Source organism: Taeniopygia guttata, chromosome 6 (genome assembly GCF_048771995.1).
Source record: "Taeniopygia guttata chromosome 6, bTaeGut7.mat, whole genome shotgun sequence".
In the NCBI taxonomy this organism is placed as follows: Eukaryota; Metazoa; Chordata; class Aves; order Passeriformes; family Estrildidae; genus Taeniopygia; species Taeniopygia guttata.
Window position 1 is genome coordinate 16768436 of NC_133031.1, and position 16440 is coordinate 16784875.

General features: G+C 40.0%; 1 protein-coding gene across 6 annotated transcripts in view; it reads left to right on the top strand.

Annotated features, from left to right (window-relative positions):
• Positions 1-16440, top strand: part of NDST2 (N-deacetylase and N-sulfotransferase 2) — a 127294-nt gene that overhangs the window by 71626 nt on the left and 39228 nt on the right. For 4 of the 6 annotated variants that reach the window (XM_030276804.4, XM_012574527.5, XM_030276805.4 and 1 more), the window contains one exon: positions 5428-5487. The exons of 1 other annotated variant lie outside the window; for it this stretch is intronic. The gene's annotated coding sequence lies outside the window, so the exon portion shown is untranslated. Of the gene's footprint in view, positions 1-5427; positions 5488-14640; positions 15430-16440 lie in introns of those variants that run through there. One more of the 6 variants, XM_030276807.4, reaches the window with a different exon arrangement.

Sequence of the window (16440 nt, forward strand, 5' to 3'; positions counted from 1 at the left end):
GCCTTCAGTCCTTTCAGAATGCTCTTAATTTGGAATGCTTTGAGGAGGATTAGCCTAAACAAGCTATTAGCAGAATTGTTTAAATTATCAGAATGGGGTGAAAGTTTTAAATACAGTGCTGTGCGACTTTAACCCCATAATTCAGAGAATACTCAATGCTATCAACTTAATTACAGCATTGCTACCAGGAGGCAGTGGCTCTGTGGCAGGATGGTAACTGACGGACATTCAAGATTTATCTATCTAATACAAAAATCATAGTTGTTCCTTCTTCAGGACTGTTCTTTGCTCATTAAGAAACAGTCACAAACAAAGGGTGGGAGTGGAGAGGAAGAGAGAATAGTAGCAATGGAGCTTAGTCAGCTGAGAAGGCTGCTTCCTTCTTACCACCTGATGAAATCAAAAACAAGAACTAGGAGAGATCTTCTTGTAATATTTTAGTCGTTCCCCCTTTCTTTACAAATTTCTTCTCCCAAAGGTGGCATGATTTTAGCTGCTAGGTTGTAGCACTGGGAAGAAGGCTACTGATAGCTTTTTCTCCATTGATCTTGACTGCAGTTAGTTTGCTTTTTTGCTTGTCTGGTGGCATACAGCTACACTGATAGCAGGAGAGAAAAGGGCAGAGGCAAAGACAGCATTACTCTTTTAACACTTCACTGCTTGCATTGGCCTTTCTGAAAATCAGACTGCTGGAGCAGTCAGGATCATGGGCATTTCAGAGCAGCGTGGTTGCAAGCAAGCACAATCATGCTGATGGCACACAGGGCCTGGGCCTCCTGCCCTTCGTGCCATGAATAGGCTTATAGGGAGGAATCCTTTCCTTTGTGCGAGGCCATGCTCCATAAGGACATGCAAGATCTGAAGCAGGACTTTGGATGAATGTTGAACTGTACTAAGCCATTTGCTTTAGATTATCAAAGTGATCATAAAATCTTGGAATATTCTGAGTTGGAAGAGACCCACAAGTATAATCAAAGTCCAACTCCTGACTCTGCACAGGAGGGCCCCAAGAATCACATCATAGGGCCTGAGAATGTTAGCCAGACACTTCTTGAATTCTGGCAGGCTGAGTGCTGTGACCTTGGTGCTTCTCCTTCATCAGATGGTTCTGCTTTTTTTCTTCTATTGTGAAAAAATTTGCTGGTGAATTACATTAAAGACACCCCCTCATACAAGAGGAAGAGGAGACATTTAAGAGATCAGATCTAGAATTTTGAAAATTAGACTCCTTTCTCTTGTGAAAAATAGAAGTTCACTTGAGAGCTTCAATATGTCTCAGAACACATTTCCCTTCCTAAACCAATTTTGCTGGATGTATGTGAATGAGTAATAAAGGAACTATCACGGAATCACAGAATGGAAGGGGCCTCAAAGATCATCCCATTCCAACCCCTCTGCCATGGAGAGGGACACCTTCTACCTAGATCAGGTTGCTCAGAGCCCCATCCAACCTGGCCTTGGACACTTCCAAGGATGGAACATCCTCAGCTTCTCTGAGCAGCACTATTCCAGTGCCTCACCACTCTCACAGTAAAGAATCTCATCCTACTACCTCCTCCTACTACTCTCCTCCTTCAAACCTAATCTGTTTGAAGCTGTTCCCCTATGTCTTGTCACTACATGACCTTGTAAGTAGTCTTTCTCTATGTTTCTTATAGACTGCTTTCAGGTACAGGAAGGCCACAGTTAGGTCACCCAAATTTTCAGTTTTCCAGGCTGAACAGTCCCATTCTCTTAGTTTTTCCTCACAGCAAAGTGCTCCATCCCTCTAATCATCTTGGTGGTCCCCCACCTTTTGAACTTGCTCTAACAGGTTGATGTCCTTCCTGTACTGGATATTCCAGAGCTGGATGCAGTATTTCAGGTATAGTCTCAAATAAATGTCAGTGCAACACATCATATGTTTTGATGTCTGATGTCCTTAATTAACTATTTCAAGTATATCCTTGCTACCTCATTTCCATTTCCTTCACTTGTTTGGAGATTCTGGCAGTGAATGCAGTTGTCTGCATGGTCCTTTTTCTTAAGCATATTTTTCTTATAATTGTTCATTGGTTTCACTCATTCCCAGATAGCTTTGTCTTTCCTCTTCTCCTTCTCTATGTATCTTTTCCTTTTTTCCAGTTTGATTGCTGCACTCCATCCATACTTACTTCCTATAACCACTAGAAAGCCAACCCTGTCTTTGCTCATCTTTTTGCAGCTTTGGACTGTAAAACTGCACAAGAAATACAGACCTTAGGTGGTTGTGGTTTTTATTCTGAATTATATATTTTTTTGCAGCAGTTAACTAAAATTTCCACCATTTGGTAAATGTGTCCTACTCTCTATTTCTGTATTTCTTTCTCTTCTTGTATTCTTGTAAATATTTACATATTTTGACTATATCAAGCTATGTTCTCTTTTCCCTATGTATGCTTTATCATTATATATTTTCACTGTGCTTTGGGCTGTTAAAATGATTAATATTTTTAAGCTAAGGACAGTAATTTTTCTTTGGTGTAATTACTACAGAGACATACAGGGTAGAACTGGTGTCTGTCTAGTGTGACTTGGATTGTTTGCCCAGACCGAGGATAAGATCTTCATGGGAAAATAGTTCTGCCTGGTTGGGCTCCCGTGTGAATACTATTCTTCTGACTAAGAGGACCCTGTTATATTTTATTAGTGTAAATATTAAGGTTCTTATGCTTAAAAAAACTAAGTACGCTTCTCATTTTCCTGAAAGATGTTTAATCTTGTAATGGTGAAGGGGGGACCACACACGTGCTCTCATATGTGTCATGGGATTTCCAGACAGCATCTTTTATACTGAGATTTGGCCTTTATTCTGGAGTGAAAAAGTCAAGTGAAACTTCCAGTGTGACTGGTGTTTGAAGAAATAAAACAGTCAGGAATACAAATGTCACTGCTTATTGAGTCGCCGTATGGTGCACACCCTGACTTGCAGGAGCCTGCCTGACTGGCACACAAGCTCCTGAGCTTTCCCACTACACTCTTATGGGTGGTAAATTTGCAAGTACATACAAACATGGGAAAAGATATGATGCTTCTAGAGTTAATGACATCCTTCCAAAATCACTTAATTGTGTGCTAGGCAGAGTTTCGTTTCCATTAGTAAGTGCTTTGATGCCTAGAGATGAAATGTGGGGTTGCCTCTTCTGTTCAGCATTTGGGAGCTGGTATTAAGCTGCTGTTGATAATGGTGGTAATGTACACTTGGTGCTGACGGCTTTGCAAACATACAGATCTGTTTGCTTCTCAGGGATGACATAGGCACAAGAATATGTATGGAGGGAAATGGGAAATTGTTAGGTAAGTTTTTTGCCACCTCACTTGGCTTTCTGTGGAAATGACAACAGTGTCATCCCTTTCATGTTGCTTTAAACCATTCCTTTAATTTGAGGTTCTGTAAAAGAAATCTTATAGTGAAATCAGATTTGGCCAGTCCCAGTCTCATTCTACTGATAGATTTTTCTATCTGGTTGATAATATTGCTCTGTTGTTTGTGTTTAATTACTTATCAATTATTGCGTTCAGTTTAAATTCCCTGTATGCCATTCAGCTGGCATTCAATTCTGCCCCCTTCTTACCAGGCTCTGTTGCATTTCTACTTGTATCTGTTTTGACATGCCTTAGTGGAAAATTGGCACAAAGAGCAGTTTCTTCACCTCCTTGCTATAACAGTTTTCTGAGTTTCTGCAAGCAGGAGTAAGTCGCATTTTTAAAAGCTGAAGACAAAATTATTTGAAACTTCTATTCCTCTTCGAGTGTCTCCCCTGCATTTGCAATCTGCTAATCCTTTTGGGTTTTTTAAAGTTTTCTGTATTCTGAAAAGTAAAATCAAGTAGATCAGAATGATAGTACATCTTGTTCCAAATCAGCACTTTGGTAATAGTTTACACCAGAGAGTGCAAGGTATATTGCAGTGAAACAGAGAGCCAATCCCTATGGGAAACTTCTATTAAATGCTAATAGTTGGATGTTGGTGTGGGTTGTGTGGGTCTTACTGACTACCATGAGGGTAGAATTTTATAAATTCTGCTAATAATTAACTTCCTAATTTGACTGTTTTTCTCAATGACTTTCATGGGATTGTTCTGTGAAAAAACAATTTCTTTAGTTGTCTGTTGTTTTTACAGTGAAATCAAACATTCACATCTTCTGTAGTTTAGTTGTTTTGTGGTTTCATCTGGCTGTTCTGATGTTTACCCTGGTGTTTTGGGATCTGTGGAGGCCAGGCATGCAGGGCTTCTTATTCTGCCTTCTCAAACTATTTAGTGAAGGAAGATCAGAATTATGGATCAAAATAAAAGAGAAAAAATGTGTCCTGCAGAAGTATAGGGTTGTTTTTACTAAACTAATCTTTATCTAACCAGGAAAAAGGAGAAACTTTTACTCTTGTAATTATGTGAGGAAGGCAGAGAGCTGGGTGTGCTTCATTATGTTTCCAAGCAGAGCAAGTGCGGTTCTTGTTTAGTAATTGGCTGTAGAGGTATTGAAGATTATTGGAAACTCAAAGGTCAGAATTTTTGCTGAATCAGGGACTGTGGAAGGCTGCAGAGGTACCTGATGTGAAAGATCTGACTTCAGAGGCTGTCCAACAGGTATAGTAAAATTATAGCAGTCTAGTCTGTGCCCTCCCTCGGGGTGTTGGTGAATCTTGAGGCACCCTCCCTGGCCAGCTGCTCTGTGTGCCTGTCTGTGTGTGTTTACACACACACGTTTCCTGAGCTTGAGTTGGTTTCACAAAGTACTTCCATCCCTGTGATCACCAGCCAGGCAGAGGCGTGGAAGAGGGTGTGACTCCCTCCTTGGGGTGGCTTGTTTTTGTTTCACAGTATACCTCATTGTGAAGGCTTTGGGAATAGACTACACAGACTTTGTCACACCATTGAAGTTTTACTGAAGTGATTTAGCTGTGGCTAAGACAAAAGAAGGTAACATCTTATAGTTTGCTTTGTTGGTTGTTTCAAAGACGACAATATTAATGAATGTGTGTGAGCAATCCCATTCAGATTGTGCTGGCATTTCCAGTTCTCTCAGCTCATACTGAATTTGCTTGTTCTGTAAACTTATTTTTCCTTTGTGGTTCTAAATCCAGGTTCCTGGCTTGTTGATTGGGGGGATTTTTACCCCCCTGCATTTGTAATTTCTCATCTTGCCCCGCTCTTTCTCACTGTTGCCCAGTTGAGCTTGCTGCTGTGCAGCCCTGTCATTGTCTAGTCATTGCCAGTATGGCTGTTGTCATGGCCTCAGTCTGTCCTCCTGCCCTGTTTAGTGTAACGTAATCATTACCTTGATTGTGGAGAGCGAAGGTGCTCCTGCTAAGTAAATGTTTACCAACACTGCTGAAGGCTAATGTTAGGGAACAGAGAGAGGGAAAGATTGTTTTAAGTTTTGTTTTGTCTATTTATTTTAAAACAGAACCTTGTTCCTGAGTGAAGCAACGGATGAGTATTTTCCTTCACCAGACTGTGACCAAAGGTAGGTGCAAAATCTTTTGCATTTTTATGGACTGACATATCCAGATTTGGTGAGGAGAAGGCCTCAAGTCCTTCTGAGCAGTCTCGTGTCAGAAAAGAGACACAGATTAGGAGGAGACGAGACTATTTTGCTGCAGTGTGAAGTTGCATTTCTCCCCCATCCCTCTATAAAGAGATGGAGAGGAAAGAATTTCATGTCTCTGGTCTTCAGTTGTACAGTTGTCAGCATAAAGTGGCAATTGAGTTAATTTAGATCAGGAAGGAATTTCTGATGCAGTTCTGGGACTCCGATACTGTGATAGGACTGGGTGGTTGCTTACTGCTAAATATTACTTTATTTAGATGGAGTTACTACTTCCATACCTTCTGGGCAAAATCTGGGGCAATGTCATTCATTATCCATTAACTCTGCCTTTGAAAAGAAATGGGAAGGATGTGGGCTAAAAAGCTTTTAAAGTTTCAGATTTTGCGTTTCACAAAATCTCTGACCCATGCATAACAGCTGTAAGATCCCTTTGGGAATAACTATTTATGTTGCTCCCAGCATACTGGAACTGCATTCATGACTTAAACCCACAGGAAATATCACAAATGTAATTAAAAATTAAAAATAGAAATACTGGATTGGTCAAAATTCTGTGCTGAAGGAAACGAGTCCTACTATTTTTTTCATCCTCATTTCTGTCTGGATGAATAGTGAGGGAAGATTATTCTTGTGGAGTTTATTTAATATATATGTTTGAATACTGCACTCTAATGTAGCAAGAATAAACACTGTTCTGCCAAGTTGTCTGATGGAAAACTTGCAGAGATTCAGCCTCCTGTAATATTTATAATTTTTAGGTGCTAATATATTTCCAGAAGGTTTAATCTTGTCTTAGGAGTGGAAGTTTCTACAATCAGTGCAGTAGAAGGATGAATGATGTGGTCCAGTGAAAGGTTCTTAGATTTTTTTTCTTGGAAAGAACAGAGATTATTTAGTTTTGTATGTGTGTTGAACAAATCTGATTAAAATACGTTTGCATGCCTTAAAGAATTCTGTATGGATCTCTCAGAATCCTTTATATGAGTAGACCACTATGGCTTTAACTGTGCAGAAAATCAGGGTGCAGAGAAGGGAGGATGAAGCAGCTCATGATTTAGGCAAGTCACCTGGGTTTATAGAAAGGAGATGGCAGAACTGGTGCTTAGTGCCAAGTTCCCGTGTACAGTAGCTGAGGTGGTGGGGAAAGTGGATATGGTGAAACAAGGACTTTGGGCTCTTTGAGCCCTACACATGCTACAATTCTGAATTCCTTTGTATGTCAACCAGAAGCTGAACTTTACCTTAATTTTCCTGTCATGGCTCTGATACAGTTACCCAAATGAAAGATTTCTTCCCGGGCTGATTTCCATGCAGCTTCCACTTTCTTTTGGCAGCCACTCATGCTGCAACTTTATGCTTTTTCTCAATCCTAACCCTGAGTTTTCTAGAGACACATAGGTGAGTCCTTAGGCCTTGGATAGATAAAAGGATTTTGGAAGAGAGGTATGACCTATGTAGTTGGTGTGGCCCTGTTATCATAGCTCATTCCACTGTGATTTCAATACTAAATTTTGTCTCCTGTAAACTTTTTATCAGTTTTGCAGAGAGACTAGTAAAGGAACAAAAATAACTTGAAATGTGTGATACATGTTTGTATACTTGCAGTGCATTCTTGTGGAGAGTAAACTGGTAGAAGAATCTGCAGCTAAGTTTGCAAACTCAAGATTTTAAAAATAAACAAAAATTTGAGATGGAGTAGAATGAGTGTAGTGGCCATATTAGCATTCTACTCAGCTTGAATAGTGGTGTACTTCCAGAGACATTTGGTGTAATTTTCATGTGTGAAATTGGTAGATATTTATAGTAAGTGAAAGAGTCAAAATATTAATGGAATGCTTCATGTGTTCTACTAGTGCCAGTGTATATGTGACATCATGGGTAGAAAAGCAAAGGGACAGCAATGTTTGACTTAAGGTACAGCCGCAGTAAATTGCTACTGCACCAATGATTTCATTGACACAAAGAGTAGAAAATGGGAAAGACAGCAGAAATGTAGACATTATATGAGATGGAAAGGGGACTATGCATTTAGAATATACAGCCAGGTAGTCCATGCAGATCATTATTAATTTAAAAGTGGTATTTAGGTTTTTCTTGTACTCCTATGTAGTTAGTTCATCCTTAGCAATACTTACTGCTTAAGACTAATGTCTTAATGTTTCCTGCCTATGCCAACAATATCCCATAGTTAAATTACAGAAAGTGAGTACCAAAATGCCTGTAGCTTACTTTTCAAAAAAACTTTATTTTCCCAAAAGTCTTTATTTTCCTGTGAGATATCTTAGCTCTGTTCCGTTGTTGCAGAAATAGAGGGGCAAATAACTTATTTTCTCTTCTATTATATTTTAACTTTCCCTGGTGCCTAACCGTGTCTGTTTTGTTAGTTGGCTCTAATAAGAATTTATCTGCCAGGTATTCCTTTGCAGTCACCAGTTCTTCATCTCCATGTCTGGAGCAGGTTACAGTAAACCAGTTCCTCTGAAACTCTGTGGAACTGACCTAATATTATCAAAGAGGTGCTGTCATTGAAACATCTCCAGAGATGTGCCAGTTTAGTTAAATGCTGTGTCTTCATGACATTGTGCCAAATTTATTCAATAGGGATGAATTCTAGTGCTTGGACAGGATTCGGTTTTAAACATTTTAATTAGCTTATTGGTCTGAAGTTTGAGAACTGGCACATTCATGGTGGATTTTTGCCAGTTACCGTTTACATCATTTTAAGGATTGGCTGTTGCTGAAGATGAGTCTGTCAAGTATTAAAGATTAATACAAAAATTAATTGACTATCTGAAATTGTAAGCACTATGCAGTGTAAAGACCATGTAAGACTAGCAACCTGTATAGCCATACCCACTAATCTCATTATCCTTTCCTCCATATAAGCATACTTTGTCCCCAAGTGGGCCTTGGAGATATGTAAGATAAGAAATGTGAGCACAGCTGAACAGAAACAAAAAATTAATTACAAAGCAGAAGGGCATGACTTAGGGTGCTTTGTGAGGGCATGTTCCTGCCTCCTGGATGTATCATCTGTTTGTCAATTGAATGGCTTAGCTCTGACCCTTTTCACCCTATTCATCATGCATTTTAAATGCATATCATGGTTGAGGAATGCTGCATTCATTAAGAGCTTTTCCCCTCACTTAACATGGAAAAGTAACACATTATTGTTAGGTTTTCTTCTATAAATGCAGATTCATATTCTTCCTTTCTTTCACCTTCTTCCACAAAATGATTCATGTGCTTAATACATTACAAAACTCTGTTAGTCTCCAGATGATATTTACTGTATCTGGTATTAAAGTTGTTGGTCCAAGGCCCACACCAAACTGCCATGGTCTGTCTGAAGGCCATGCTTAAAGGCTTCAGAAATCCACTTAGGTTTTGATTATGGACAGCTTGGAGGGCTTCCCAGAAAAGACTTGGGCAGTTGACAGCTAAGAGATGAATATTGTTTCCCTTGATTTTTAAAATTTGTTCCTGCAACCACTATGCACCAGCCTCTTGTGAGGGTACAGCACGAGCTAGGAGCTGAGGCAAGTCAGAAGGCAAGGGTGACCCCAGTGCAGCAGTGCCACCACTGATGGGGCACGGTTCCACAGGGTCTGAGCATGGCAGGCAGAGCTGGCTCCTGGTGACAGGGTTTGTTGGCACTCCCAGGTCAGATGGAGGTTCCATCCAGGAGTTTAAGACACGGCTGGAGACAAAGCAGCAGCAAAGGCTACCCAGGAGACAAGGCCAAAGACAGAACTAGGTTCAAGTTACGCCATATGTATGAGGGATCTTTCAGGAAGAAGAGCTTCCTACAGCCTCAGTCAGTCCAAGAGATAAAGCCAGAGGCAAGGCTGCAGACAGGTATACCTGCAGCAAAGTCCAGGCAGAGAGCAGGGGCCAGGCCAAGCCTCAAGTCAGGGTGCAGGGGAAGTGCATGGAGGTCCACTTGAGAGTAGTCCGTGTCATCAAAGGCTGATGGTGCCCTCAGGTTTATTTCGTTAATGGGATGAAAGGTTGCTTGTTCCCTGTACTGCCATCTCACATGAATTTTAATTATATAACTGGTACCAACAACAAAGCATCTTTGTTTCACTGAAGCAAAAGGAAAGAGTTTTCACTGACATGTTTATTCTGGCTTCAGAAATTGTTGTCTCGTTGGATAGGCACTCATTCCTAACGGAGTGGATAGTGGTTCACTTGTCTCCTGCTGTTAGAGACAGAGGTGTGTTTTTAGGATACAAACCTTTTACTGTTTGTTTATTTTGCTTTGTTTTGTTTCCCTTCTTAATTCCAACATCAACTACAACCAGAGTGGCAAGAAGGACCTTTTCAAGAACCACTCTTGTTTTCTATTTCAGTGCCAGGACAAAAAAAAAATTACTAATATGACATAGCTGTCTTTGATTGAATTTCAGGTAGGGTAGATTTCACCAGTGATGACATGAACATTCAAGCCAACTAGAAATTTACCAAAATATGTGCAAATAAAATTAGTTGATTGAAGCTGAAGGTATTCTACCTACCCAAGTCTGCAAAGTCAATCTCCTTTCTCAGCCTGATTCCATCCTCCATTCTGGCAATGTTCACATGGCTTGTTAAGGCAATAAGCTCTTGTTGGATTTAATTCTAGACTTCCTTGTGTTTTGGGGTGCTCTGTTATGCTTAAAGAGGAAATTCAGGAGAGGAAACTGTTCTTCTGTTAACAAGCAGATATTGGCTGGGTTAAGTGCATCCTTGAATCTTCTGTCCCTTCCACAGCTGCTAAGCTGCATGAGAAGTTTTGCCTTCTCCCTTGGTGATCCCTAGAAAATCTGAGTTGTGCCCAAGTATCTTTTATAAAAGACATAAGGTAATATATATTCTATATCAATATTTGGGTGAGGAAGAATGGAGAAACTCAAAGGAAATAAACTTTTTTTCAGCTAATAAGTGCAGTATTTAAGTACCTAAATAATAATCTATCTTTGCTGGTATTTTTTTCAGGGAAATTTACACACATATATGTTTGGTCTTTGCTGACTTCAGTGAAAGTTTCAAGATTTATGGGACTGGCTACATTATATCCTGTGTATTGTCTCTAGCTTAAATATGTTAAATTGAGTTCGTGAGATGGTGGACAGAGCCCTGGGGGACAAGATCTGTGAACTGGGTAGACTGGTTGTGTGTATGTGACTGAAGAACTTGTGTGAGAAATTCTTACTTGGCACATTACCATAAACCATTCTAAATTTGTTATGTGTTTCTGTCTGGAGTTTTAAGAATTGTTCCTGGATAGAACTATCAGTGCTATTGTGTCATGATGACTTACAAATAAGGTTTGATCAAGAAAAAATTTACAAAGAATGTAAACTAAGCAACCACATGTCTTCCTATGTTTTGGTAGCCAGAACTATTTAGGCCTTAACTGTTTCTCAGGTGTGATCAGTGTGAAAAACATCATAAACCTGCGGTATTTTGAAAAACATGTAACAGAAAAACATATTCTTTGAGCATGGCAGGGCATGAAAATTTGTTTTGTCCAGCTGTTTAAAGTCTTCATGAAAATTCAAGTCAACATTGTAGTATACCTCAATAAATGAGAGGCATCAGAGAGGATTATCAGGTGTCCTGCTTTATGAAGTTAGGATTTCAGTATATGTCTGTTAGCAGATTTGCTAGGACAGTCAAATTTTGCTGGGTTTTTTTAAATGTTTCAAGATTGGGTTATTTACAAACTAAGGCTACTTAGTTGCAACATACTTACCTTGATATCATGTACTTTTTTAAGCTATTGATACAAAACACAGCAAGAGGTTTGGGTCTTATCAATATCTTAGAAATCATTCTATTACACAGTATGACCCGGGTGAGGTGGAAATACTGCAAATACGGTTATCATTTTTGTAAAAACTATTATCCTTTCTTAAGGTCCAGGGACTCTAAAAGACACCGTTCTTGCTCTGAGTTGTTAATTCTGATTTTTAGATTATGGGTATTAGAAGTAGAGGAAAGCTACTGGCTGCATGCACGATTTCAGCCAGTGACAGGAGAGAGACTTTCATCTGAATCATGACTAGATATTTTGAGTTTGTTTTCATTTTTCTGGGCATTACCCTCAAAAAATTTACTTTTAAAATCTGTTTTAATTCACAGATCTAAAAAAATTACCTAATAAAGATACTGACACCTTTACAGGGAATTAAAACTTCTGAGGATTGGCTTGATTTTCTTGGTAACCTGTTCTTGGACCCCTCAGAAGTAGTCTGCTGATTCTGGTGGAGACCCTCTGCTCTGGTGTTGTATGATTCTGCAGTTGTGCCTCTGCTGTCTCTGTGATTAAAATCCATTGAGTAGCAAATATAAAGATCATGCAATATTGTCAGAAAGGCATTATTGTATATCACTGTCAGCATAGGGCAGGTTATTAAAAGACCTACAGGGTTATCCCAATGACTGGAAAGCTGCCTGTGAGGGGAGCCTGTCCTTAAATTGAGCAGCAGTAGAGACGTTTTGTTAACTGGTAAAATATCCATAATTTCCCCCTTTATTTCCAGGGCTCTTTTGAAACAATCACCACAAACTGACACTGTGCAGAGCTACATTGTTGTGTTATGGCAGGGTAATTAGGACTGAACTGTGTAGAAAAATACCATTGAAATCTCACCATAACTACCTGCTAGCATGAAGACATAGTCCATGTACTTGCCCCTAAACAGTGCTTAACCTCAGTTGGGCTAAATTACTCCTGTGCTTGCCATTGATCTAGGGGACACTGTGGAATAGTTGTGGGAGTTGGCAGAGCATGGGAACAGGCAGGAGGTTTGCTTAAGGAAGATGAAGAAGAGAAAATCTAGCCTTTGAGAGAAATACTGCAGGCAGTAGCAAAAGTTAATTGTGACTTTAGGCAGTGAGCAAAAGTTAATTGTCTTCATGTATATGGAGCAGTAGTAATTCTTCTTTCTAATATTTTCTAAACTAATATATTTGAAAAGATTACCAGCAAGTGTCCAATAAGCCTGAATCTCTATAAAACACTGGAGACTGGAGAAAGGTGAAAACCCATCATGAAAATCTTGGTTATTCTAAAAATTGGTTCTTTGTTGTGTGGAGTGAGAATTTTCTGTCATTTTTCTGATTAGTGGAGTATCAAGAGATTTCCAACATCTGCTGTTTGCATACTGAAGCTTGAATGGAAAGGGTTTGTTTACTGGCATAGATGAGAGCTAAAAAATTTAATGGTTTTAGGTTATGATTCTATGAAAATTTTTGTCAGCATTATCCATCTGCAGTTCACAAACAGGTTCGCAGATTTGCAGTGCTGCATTGTAACATGACATGTATGTGAGATGATTTTTTTTTTTAATGAGGTAAAATAGAGAATTGTCTCCTCTCTTAGATGTAGAAACAACATTTTTCAAAGGTGCTCAACTTCCATTTATATTTTATTGATTGATTAGAATAGCAGTTCTAGTTTTATGTGTGTAATCCTTATCCCTCAGCACCTCGATTTTTATTCACCGCTTAGCAATGAATATCTTTGTGGCTATGTGCTTTTCCTTCTGAAAGACTTCAGTGCTTTTTTCAGTTTTCATATTAAATAAATGAATGAAGAATTTGTGCTTTTTTTGGTAATATAAGGTAATGTAATGTTTTTGTAATATATCTTCTAGGATTAAAAAACACTGAACAAATCCTTGTGCCATTGTAGGACAGAAAGAATACGTATTGTATGCCTATTCGGAATGAGTTTTATTGTTAATTCGAAAGGAAAGTAATTTACTCTTAATAAAAATTTTAAAACATTTTCTACCTTAGCTTCCAGTGGGTTTTTTTTGGTCCTGCCAAAAGAATGAGACAGTAAGAAATATCTTTGAGGCAGACCTTGAAGATGGACATTCTGCTTTTCTCTCAACCCAAGAGACTGATACTTGACCCTTGTTTTTGATTTTAGTTTTTAGTTTGTTATTGTCAGGATAAAATTTTAAGGAGGTGCTTTTTTCACTTTATAACAGAGATGGCACTTGATGAATCAGTGAGATTCAGGCCTCTTCCAGAGTGCTCTCTACTACCCTGTAGCATTCCATTGCATTAAGGTCTCCCCATCTTACTACAGAAGTGTTTGCTGTGCACTGTCAGCTCCTGTTAAAGGAACTCCTCTAGAGATGTGTGCTAGTATGTCATCCTGTCTGAAAACCCTCTACTCCCAAACCCTGACTGGGAAAAGATACAACTTTGAGCATACCTGGGGCATTGCATCTTTGAAGAGCAGAGTATGCTGCTGTGGTAGGAAGTGCCTCCTTTCCTGCCTGTCTCTCTGCTTCTCTACAGCGCTGTTTCCTGTTACCTTTTGAAGTAGAGAGCCCCTCTTGTGCCAGGCTTTCAGGAGTTTAGCTCCTGCCCCACCCCACAACCATTGCTACCAAAAGTGCTTACATAGGGACAGAGCATAATCTGAGATTTATGTATTTGTTCTTTTAGCATGTTAATTTTTATTAGTGGTGTCTAAGAAGGTGATTTTTCTTTGTCTCTCTGTAGATTTATTCCAGTCTCCAGATTCCAATAATAGTGTCTAAATATACATAGTTGATTTGCTCCCTGCACTGCCCCAAATGAGATCAGTTCCCTGAGATCAGTCCCCTACAAACCACATTAGGGCAAGAGAAGCAATTTACTGCTGCTGAATACATTTTCTGAGGGTAGTTTCTCTCATCTTGTCAGCTTGTCAGTCTAGAGGCATCCATAAACCCGTGACAGCTTCAGAAGATGAACTCTGGCAGCAGGCTGTCAGGGTGCCAGGCACTGCTATCTGTGAGCTCCCTTTTCTTGCTCTCCCCCTTTACCTGCCTGCTTGCTCTCCGTCTGCTTGCCAGCCCCTCTTTTCTGTCTCTCTCTCCCTCCTCTTCCCCCACTCACTCCCCACCTCCCTCTACCTTATTGATGTGGGTTTAGGTGCTGCTGTTCTTGGTGGTGGTACCTTTTCAGTTTCCTCCTTGATCCTCTTGCCACTGGAACAAAAGGCGAGCTGGCTGCCCATGGTGCAGCACCTGCCTTTGCAGCCCGAGCAGTGAAAGGGAGGAAAGTGGGGCGCTCAGCATCCTCGCCTGCCTGTGCCAGCAGTGAGCTTGTTCAGTCACTTTGCTATAAATGCCTTTGAACTGCTGCCAGCTCCCATTGTCTGCCGTGCAAATGGAGTTCAACGCCCCACCGTGATGAGATGCACAGTGTGTAAGAGGAGGAAGGAACGGAGCTGTTCCCACCCTGACGGAGCATCTCGAATCTGCCGTGTGCCATGAGAAGCTGAGCACTGGACCGTGCTTTCCTTTGCACTGGACCATGCCTTCATTTGCACACCATCTTCCTTACTTTCCTCTCATTGTTCCTGAGATTTCAGGGAGTGACATGGAAGCTTTTCAGAGAGGATCTGCAAGGCAAAATAGTTTCTGGCGGGAAAGGAGCTGTGCTTTTGGACTGTTTACATGGGGCTGTGTTTTGCTCACCATCTACCTGTAGCTGCAGTATGGTATAGCTAGTCTTTAATGGTGCTCATGCTCAGCACTAATGTACTCTTTTTAATAACAAATTTATTTACATTTTCCCATTTGCCTGTGCTTAAAATTACTACATCCTTGGGTTCACACAATGTGAGAGATTTTGGCAATACTGAGTAAAGGAAAGGCAGCCACTGGTACTAATGGTTTATCCATCTACCAACTGTGCAGCCCAGCTGCCCTTCCCCAGAAAGGCCAGCTCACTGTATGATTTTTGTGAAGACCAGCTCTCATGCTTTTTTGCTTTCCATTTGGCTCTGTGTCTTTCCTTGGGTTTCTGACTGTCTGACCCCTTTGGATAGAGTAACTGCATATAAGGATTTCACTATTAAAGGTAGGAATTTGAATCTTTGTGCCTATCTTCGCTATTCCTTGTCTAAGTACTACCTAGGTTGTTACGAGAAAACAATTTTCTTTCATGTCTTGCTGTTTGACTGCTTGTTAACCAGCCATTATCTGCAAGAACAATGCTTTGAGAGGATGGAGGAGCTGCTATTCAGTGACTGTATTAGGCAGTGCACTAAGTGGAGTTTGCAGGGCTTGTATCTCATACTGATATGCCTGCTATAGTTCCTTGCTCATTAAGCTCTTTGTTAGTTCTTTCGCCTCTGCCTCCCCCTGCTCTCTTTTCCCATCCCCACAGAATGTCTCTGCATCTAACTTTGCTGCTAGGTTAAATTCGGGTTCTGAAATATGCTGGAGGAGGATGAAATCTGGCCTGTGATGAAGTGGTGGCTCATTAATGCATTTGAGTAGCACAGGGAAGGAGGTTGTAGCTGCACATGCCTTTGCCCAGGTTACTGCTCACGATGCGCTATAAATAGATACTCTCTTGAACCTTCATTGTCATTTTATGTTTTGCTACCAGACTGGTAGATGAAGAGATATCAGCAATATTGGTAATGGATGAAATCGCTGTAAAGATCAGACCCATTACAGAGAACATTTTTTAAATCAGATGATGCCTTACATATTTCCTGAGGACTAAACCACAATTGCTAGTGTTTTGTCACACAGCAATCTAAATTCTCATTTGCATCTCAAGAACAAAGCTAGTTTTGCTTAGTTAATATTTAGCAAGATGGAAGCTTAGAAATGGAAATTTTTATGCATATTATTTTTCCTTTAAGCACAGACAAATTATGATCTTTTGGTTAACAGTGTGTTTGATTTGCGTTATTGTTTTAGTTTCTTGGGAAAAGAGATTCACTTGGAACATTGAGGGTTTTTCTGGTCATTAAGCAACTTCTTGATCCTCAAGCTGACATGTAGCTGCCATTCTTCTGGTCAAGGCACATTAAACAGAATTTGGGTCTTTGAAAATATTCTTTCATTAACCAGTCAC